An 8,994-nucleotide genomic window follows, 5' to 3' on the forward strand; every position below is an offset into this window, starting at 1 on the left:
CTACCATCAAAGTGCTCATCAAGAGCGATATGAAATAATCTCCTCCATGATAACAACCCGAATGAAGGATGGTGAACCCATCACGGTCCACATGCAGAAAATGCAAAGGTATGTGGACCGTTTACTGAAGCTGAATGTGAACTTCCCTGAGGAGTTAGCAATAGACATCATTTTGCACTCCTTGCCATCGTGTTATGATCAATTTCGCATGACATATCACATGAACAAGGAAGAAGTCACCCTCAGCAAACTTCAAGGACTCTTGAAGACCACCGAAAGTGGTCTAAAGGGTAAGTCGGTTGTTACTACTCCTACTCCTACTCCAATTGCGGCCAATGTCTTGGCAATCGGGCATGACAAAGGGAAGAAGAGAAAGAACCCTTCTAAGGGTACCAAGGGTAAGACCCTTGAAGGCTCCTCTTTAAGCAAAACCAAGAAAGGTTTTGTCACTCCTTCTGCTAACCCTAATGAGGCTGAATGCTTCTATTGCCATGAAAAGTTGCACTGGAAGCGAAACTGCCCAAAGTACCAGCAAGATTTGAAGGATGGGAAAGTAAAACCCAACCATGCAGGTATATACACTATATTGTCTAATAACTCACCTCATTCTAAGTCTTGGGTCCTTGATACAGGTTGTGGTATTCACATATGTTGTGATTTGTAGGGACTAAAAAGAAGTGAGAATGTGGAGCAGGGAAAGATAAACTTGATCATGGGAAACAGGAAAGCTTCACCTGTCACCAAGATAGGAGTTTATTCCTTAGTGCTAAATAGTGGGTTTACATTAGATTTGAATAAATGTTATTATTCGCCAGAAATGGCAAGAAATGTTATTTCCTTTCATGCATTGTATAAACAAGGTTTTACCTTTTATTTTGATAATAATAATGGTAGTATTGATGCTTTCTTTAATAATGTTCTTTATTTTAAAGCATTACCTTGTGATGACGTGTATGAAACTGTATCTGTTGTAGATAATCTAGGAAATAATGTATTGTGTATTAACTTTTCCACTAGCTTAGATAAAGCATCCTTATGGCATTGTCGTCTTGGACATGTAAGCAAGAAACGCATAGGACAACTCCAAAAGGATGGAGTCTTGGAGTCATTTGACCTAAAGTCAGATGATAGTTATGAATCTTGTTTGCTTGGTAAAATGACAAAGTCACCTTTTACTGGCACTTGTGCTAGGGGTGAAGGTTTGTTGGACCTCATACACACGGATGTGTGTGGACCCTTCAGAACCGCCACAAGAGATGCTAATCGGTTCTATGTGACTTTTACTGATGATTTTAGTAGATATGGATATGTCTACCTAATCAAGCATAAGTCAGAAACCTTTAAGAAATTCAAAGAGTTTAAGCAAGAAGTAGAGAATCAGTTGGGCAGGAACATTAAGATGCTTCGATCCGATCGTGGTGGTGAGTATCTTAGTACTGAGTTCCTTGACTATCTTAAGGAATGTGAGATTGTATCATAATTGACACCTCCTAGGACACCACAGTTGAATGGTGTAGCTGAGAGGCGCAATCGGACCTTGTTGGACATGGTTCGTTCCATGATGAGTCGAGCTTCGCTACCAATCTCATTTTGGGGGTATGCCTTAGAGACTGCCGCCCATATCCTTAATCTAGTCCCTACAAAGAAGGTTGCCAAAACACCTCACGAGGTGTGGACTGGAAAAGTTCCCAATCTAGACCACATCAAGATTTGGGGTTGCGAGGCTTTCGTGAGACACAAGACTCACGATAAGCTCGAACCCCGAAGCGAAAGGTGTATTTTCATCGGCTACCCACAAAAATCCTTTGGTTACATCTTCTACAGACCCAGTGATAATCTGGTCTTTGTAGCAAAAAGAGGATTCGTTCGAGAGAGAGAATTCATGAGCCAAGGAGACAGTGGGAGGCAAATTGACCTTGAGGAAATTCAAGAGTCAAGTGGTGAAGGAACCTCAAACCCTAGCCCTCAACCTGAGGAGAAAACTCCTGTTGAGCCGACTGAAGAATCTATACTTCTGAGGCGTTCCACCAGAGATAGGAATGCACCTGAGCATTATTATGGTTTTCATATTACTACAGAAGGTGAGACACTTATCAGTGATAACACCTTGGTAAATCTAGATGAGCCTAACAGCTACACGGAAGCCATGGTAGGCCCTGAGGCTGCTCAATGGAAAGAGGCTATGGATAGCGAGATACAGTCCATGTATGACAATCAAGTTTGGAACTTGGTTGGCAATGTACCTGATCGTAAGATAGTTGGGTGCAAATGGATCTTCAAGAAGAAGACCGACATGGATGGTAATGTACACACTTATAAGGCACGACTAGTTGCAAAGGGTTATTCTCAAACTCCGGGAGTTGATTATGATGAGACCTTTTCACCAGTGGCCAAGATTAAGTCTATTAGGGTTCTGTTAGCCATTGTTGCATTTCATGATTATGAAATATGGCAAATGGATGTCAAAACCACTTTCCTTAATGGAAAGTTGGCTGAAGATGTTTACATGGTTCAGCCAGAGGGTTTTGTCAGTACAGAGTACCCTAGTAGAGTGTGTAAGCTCGAGAAATCCATTTATGGATTAAAACAGGCACCTCGCAGATGGAATCTTTGCTTTGATGAGAAAATCAAAGAATTTGGCTTTTTAAGGAGTGAAGATGAATCTTGTGTCTATATCAAGGCTAGTGGGAGTATAGTCAGCTTTTTGGTACTGTATGTGGATGACATACTACTCATAGGAAATGACATCCCAACCCTGCAGGAAGTAAAGTCCTGGCTTGGGAAGTGTTTCGCTATGAAGGACCTTGGAGAAGCTGCCTATATCCTAGGGATAAGGATTTTGAGAAACAGGAGTAAAAGACTAATTGGACTTAGTCAAAGCACCTATGTGGACAAAGTGTTGAAAAGGTTCAACATGCATAACTCCAAGAAAGGAGAGTTACCCATCCAGAGTAACGCCAGATTGAGTAAGACACAAACCCCTAGTACTGAGGCTGAGATAGCAGAAATAAGTCGAATACCTTATGCTTCAGCTGTAGGATCGATCATGTATGCTATGACGTGTACTCGACCTGATGTAGCCTTTGCTTTGATCATGGTTAGCAGGTATCAGGGGAACCCTGGCAAGGCACACTAGACTGCGGTAAAGAATATCCTCAAGTACCTACGGAGGACTAAGGACTGGGTCCTTACCCTCGGTGGCAATGAGGACTTGAGAGTTGTAGGGTACAGTGATGCTAGCTTTCAGACTGACAGGGATAATTTCCGCTCTTAGTCGGGCTGGGTCTTTACTCTAAACGGAGGGGCAATTACTTGGAAAAGTTCCAAGCAGGAGACAGTGGCTGATTCCACTTGTGAATCAGAGTATATAGCAGCAAGCGAGGCAGCAAAGGAGGCTATATGGCTAAAGAACTTCATCGGAGACCTTGGAGTTGTACCAGCTATAAAGGAGCCAATGGAGATTTTCTGTGACAGCAATAGTGCGGTTGCCTTAGCCAAGGAACCAAGAGATCATGGGAGATCCATACACATTGACAGAAAATATCACTTCATTAGACATCGAATAGAAGAAGGAATCCTCGTGGCAAAGAGGGTATCATCGGATGAGAACCCAGCAGATCCCTTCACGAAGGGACTGACTCGGGCTAAGCATCTCCAACATGCTCGGAGCATAGGGCTGAAGGATGATATTAGTTTTAGTAGTTAGATAATCTTGAAATTTGTAAAATGTAATTGACATTTGATGATAAATAAAAGCTGTTATTTATGAGTAAAGTGTTGCTATCTCTTGTCAATCGTTTACTATTATTTCTTTTTGCATGTTTTGACTTCCAGAATAATTATGTTATGGTTTATATCATATTATTCAAACTCTCCACAGTCGGTCATATGTTGGAAGTAGATATGAATCAAGACTGTCATGGGTTGGCTTGTAGAGGTCTAAGATGTTAGACAAAGCGGGGCTACAGCACTCATGAGTGCTCATAAGTTCTGAGTATTGGATTCAACCCACGCTCACTTGTATCACTTCATGGAATTTATCTCGAGTGATCGTGAGACGGTAATATCATATAAGTCTTCAAACCTAGAGATATGATTTGTTGCCTATGAGTTGGTTATGCATTGATTGCACGAAAACGCATTGGTAACTCGATGTTATAAACCGTGCTTTTGTGTGTAATTCAACAAGTAGTAGAGCAAACATATGAGTCGAAGTTTATATGTTCCTTCTAGGATTAGAAGCGATATCTGGGCCCCTCGATGATTTTGTTTTGACCTATGTACCGGGCCCGGTCAGAACTAAATTGATGTGTTCAGTTAAGTTCTATGTCAAACAAATCGGAAATCGGGAAACAAATACTGGACAATAAGCAAGACCATGTTCCATGTATTTGTCCGGCTGATATCTAGAACAGAGGATTATATGATCACTTATCTAAAATGGCGCTTCATAGTTCAACAGAGTTTAAAGAGCTACGATTGCTGATCGGTTCCTGAAGTCATACTTGCAACTATAGTTATTAGACTTATCCAAGTGGGAGACTGTTGGATATAGTGTCTAAGTCCATAACTATATTTGGTATGTACTTGACCCGACCCGGCATGGTCCATTTGGGTTGCACTTCACCCGAACAATTTATGGATAATCGTTTGAGAATAGTATAAGTTATGATTTATTAATATATTATAAGTCCTAATATATTATTATAAAATCATATTATTTAATTAGTATTGATCTATAATTAATCTAGAATTAATTTAGAGATCAAAAGTATGACTAATTAAATATGGGCTCTTGTATTTATATAGTGTGGGCTAATGCTTATTTGGAATGGGCTAGGCTTGCATGGAAAGTCCATGGATACTCCATGGAGCTTTAACCCATGGATCTCATGGAAATGAAAAGACATGGGTATTAGGGTTTACATGAATGTAACCCTAATCCACCACACTATATAAAGGAGGCTTTGGTTCTTGAAATCACACGAGTTGTGGTGAGTAAAGTAAGAGGGCCGATTTCAAGAAGGTGATTACTATTCTCTCAAAGTTCCAAGTTTGTGGTGATTTGTGATTTCCATTTGAGGCATCCACACTATTGGTGCTAGGCTCTAAAACTCCAAGCAATCAACTACAACTACAAGGTAAGTAATTCTACTAGCTTTATTTGATTCAAGTTCCCCATGCCATGCTAGATAGGATAAGAACCTTGGAAAAATAATTATTTGCATGTATCATAGTCAAACATAGATCCAAGGTTTCTAGGGTTGCATGTACAACATAAGAGTGTTAGAATGCTCAAAACCCATCACTTCTTCCATCAAAAGACCTCTTACTCCTCCCATCCTAGGTACCCAAATCCTACCTTTGAATACCTTCAGTCTTTGACCGTTTGTATCAAACACCAATGTTTTATCCCAAACGTTCCTCCTTTCGGTCATTTTTCTCTAAAGCTTCCTCATGAGCTTTCTTTTATACTTCCCATTTGTAGAGACAACTTCAATTCTCAATGCTCTTGGCCTCTTCTTTTCAAGATTCACCTTCCGACTGAGAGCATCAACAACAATACTTGCTTTACCAGGGTGGTAAAGTATCTCACAGTCGTAGTCCTTGAGTAACTCTAGCCAGCGTCGTTGCCTCAATGCATACGCTATCACTTCATCCCTTTGGGTCAGAATACAACCTAACCCAACTTCTTTAACAACGAACGCGATACTTCTATTGATCACTTTGATCAGCCTTTACTTCAATTCGGCTTAAGTCAACTGCTACATCGAACTTGGTTCTCTGAACCACATAACAAACTCATCGTAGTTGGACTCAATTTGATATGACCACTAGGGTCGGAATAACAATCATCTTCTTAGTCATTACCGAAACGATGGTAACGACAGACTAGAACAAGACGAAATCAATTACGAGTTCCTTGGTAACCTTGTGACTTTCCCTGATCCAAGTGTGAGTCCTGTGCTTCCAGTAGTATATATCTCTACTACTATTCACACATACTCATACTCGTCCCAAGTACTGTCTCACAGTCCCCAAGTCCTAAAATCACAAAACAATTTAACACATACGAATGTGTCCAATTAATCATAAAATTTTCCTAGACTCTACTAGGACTTCTTTCATACGTATCTTCAGTCATCAATTCTACTTCAACTTGGTTGGTGATGGAAATTCCAAATGATGGGACAACTTCAGGAATTACACCAATCGTTCCATCATCCTGCCAATCGAAGGTGTACTTCAGACGTACCATACTCCTCTAAACGTTTCATTATTTTATCAAACATATTCTAAGACAAGATACCACTCTTACGATATCTTCTGATAGGTATCATTCACTATCATAAGCTTTTCATTTCCTCCATCTACTCAATTCTCTACGAGTCTTCACCATAACGTTTTGTACACCCAAGCAGACGTTCGGTGTACCAGGCGAGAATTTAAGATAGGAAAGCTTTATCTACGATAAACGTATAAATCTCCTTATCACTTCGAAACGTTTACATGTTAGTTCTAATCTCGTAATCATACGCTTAGAATCCTACACACATAATGTTTCCAGATCCGGTCGGCAACAGACCATAGATCCGAACAATTAATAGCATATAAGGCATCCTTATAGCTATAACATAAAATATTTAGCACATAAAACATTTTAGGCATCTTTCCTAAAATAAACTAGTGCTCGTGTCAATTTAGGTGTACTACCTAAAATATAATAGACACACTCAACTCACAATCATCGCTTAGCATTCTAAGTTTAAGTCTAGAAATCCTACAATTTCTTAGTTCGCTTAAACTAATGCTCTGATACCAACTGTGACATCCCCAATTTCACAGCCAGAAAAGACCGGTTTAATTTATGCTTTTAAAATAATTTCAGAGTAATCATTTGATTAAAAGTGTTGCGGAATTTGTTCCCAGAAAAACATGATAAATATGTTATCAAATCATTTCCGAAGAAATGTATTTTATTCACTTAAACCATTGGGATGCCATTGTCAATACAAAAACATAAGCATAAACAAAACTTACATTCATTTACACTAGTGATATACTTCTCTTTTAATCTCCCAGTATAAAGCAACTTCGTATCGATACCTGTGATACAATTAAACTGAATGGGTCAGGCTTGGGAGCCTGGTGAGCATATAGGGTTTTCAACCCACAATAAATAATAAACTTATTAAGTTCTCAATCAACAATAAATTTATTAATTCCATCAACCAAAATAACCCTAATTACCCATTCCCATTATCCTCACTTTACGTCCCTAAAACAACTATCATAAGGGACCTAGCCTAAGGATTATCACTAGGGGCGACAACATTGCTTTGGGAGTTCCTCAGCAAGTTATGTCAAATAAAACAAACATCGGGGTAACAACATTGCTTTCCCTCAGCAAGTTATGTCAAACAAGACATCCTAACATAAAACAACCAACAAGGTGACAACATTGCTTTCCTTTAGCAATTTATGTCAAATAGGCACGAAGTCACATCGTCGCCATGTGCTAGTCCATAGCTCTTATGCATCGACGGTATTTCCCATGGGAGTTTCCCCCCCGCAATACATGTCAATGGGTTTTCCATACAGCTGATGAACATACTTAAGGGGTTTCCCCATCCTTACATGCCCTAAAGGCACTCATGAGGGGAATAGAGTACAACGAATGAACACTTAAGTCCATTAACACCCACAGGTTACGAGCCTGCTAGTGTTCCACAGACCGTCAAAACAGTCCATGGTTGTCATCCATACTCTGCTGAATGACGAGGGTTTTAGGGTACAACGAATGAACACTCAAGTCCATTAACACCTACAGGTTGCGAGCCTGCTAGTGTTCCGCAGACCGTCTAGAACAGTCCATGGTTGTCATCCCTACTCTGCTGAATGACGGGGGTCAACGTTGGGTAAGGGCTTTTCTCATATTGCACCACTCACGCCAACATTTGGGTAAAAGCTTTTCCCATATTTCACCACTCACTTTCAACTCATGATCTATATCACTGATCATCTCATCTATCCAACTCACTTTTCATCACACACCCACTATTTAACTCATAATCTATATCACTAACTCATGAAGCTCGTACGATCACTTCATAAAAGAACAAAGACTCCAAAGCTCTTCCAAATAAAAGTATAGGGAAAATACTGATAAAGTACTCCCGTACGCTCCCGTACCCCGACACGTAATAGTGTCGAAAGGAAGAACTAATGGATGAACACATAGTTCAAAAATACCTAATGAACATATAGTTCAAACATACGTACCGATTACAAGTCTACTAACGTTCCACTGGGCTATCTAAAATAGTCTGTGGCCGTTGTCTATACTCTGCTAGATGACTAGATCATCTTAAACATCGATACCTCTCATCACTTTTATTTCATCACACATCATCTAATTAATCTACCCATGTTTTACCCAACATATTTGTAGATAAATATATATATATATATATATACAGTTTAAAACTTGTGAAAAACATCAATTCAACAGTCACCTCGCTAGATGACTAGATCATCTTAAACATCGATACCTCCGGGCGTTGGAAATGATCTCGGGGCATCGGGGGAAACGAAAATGGCTAAAATATTGAAAAATGGGTGAAAAATGACAAATTTGGAATTCCCCCGGAAGATCTCGCATGGCTTCTATTTATAGGGGTCAGCTTGCGAGGGTTCGGCCGAGAAGGAGGAGTCAGCGAAGGCAGGTGGCATCCGCGGAGCGAGGCCAGGTGGCGGGTGCGAGCTTCGGACACGCGGCGCCTTCGGATTGGGCCAGCGAAGCTCGGATGATGATTCAGAAGCGAGGCGCGTCGGAAGATCATTGGACCGCACCCTCGGTCAAATCAGCAAGCGACACGCGTGTTGCGCACGGGCTATGCATGCGAGGATCACGTGGCCAGCACCATTCCTTGCGAATTTTCTCGAAAATTGTGCCCATTCTTGTAAAATCCATAACTTTCTCATACGGGCTCC

Source organism: Lactuca virosa, chromosome 9 (genome assembly GCF_052849685.1).
Source record: "Lactuca virosa cultivar CGN04683 chromosome 9, Lactuca_virosa_CGN04683_v6, whole genome shotgun sequence".
Lineage (NCBI taxonomy): Eukaryota > Viridiplantae > Streptophyta > Magnoliopsida > Asterales > Asteraceae > Lactuca > Lactuca virosa.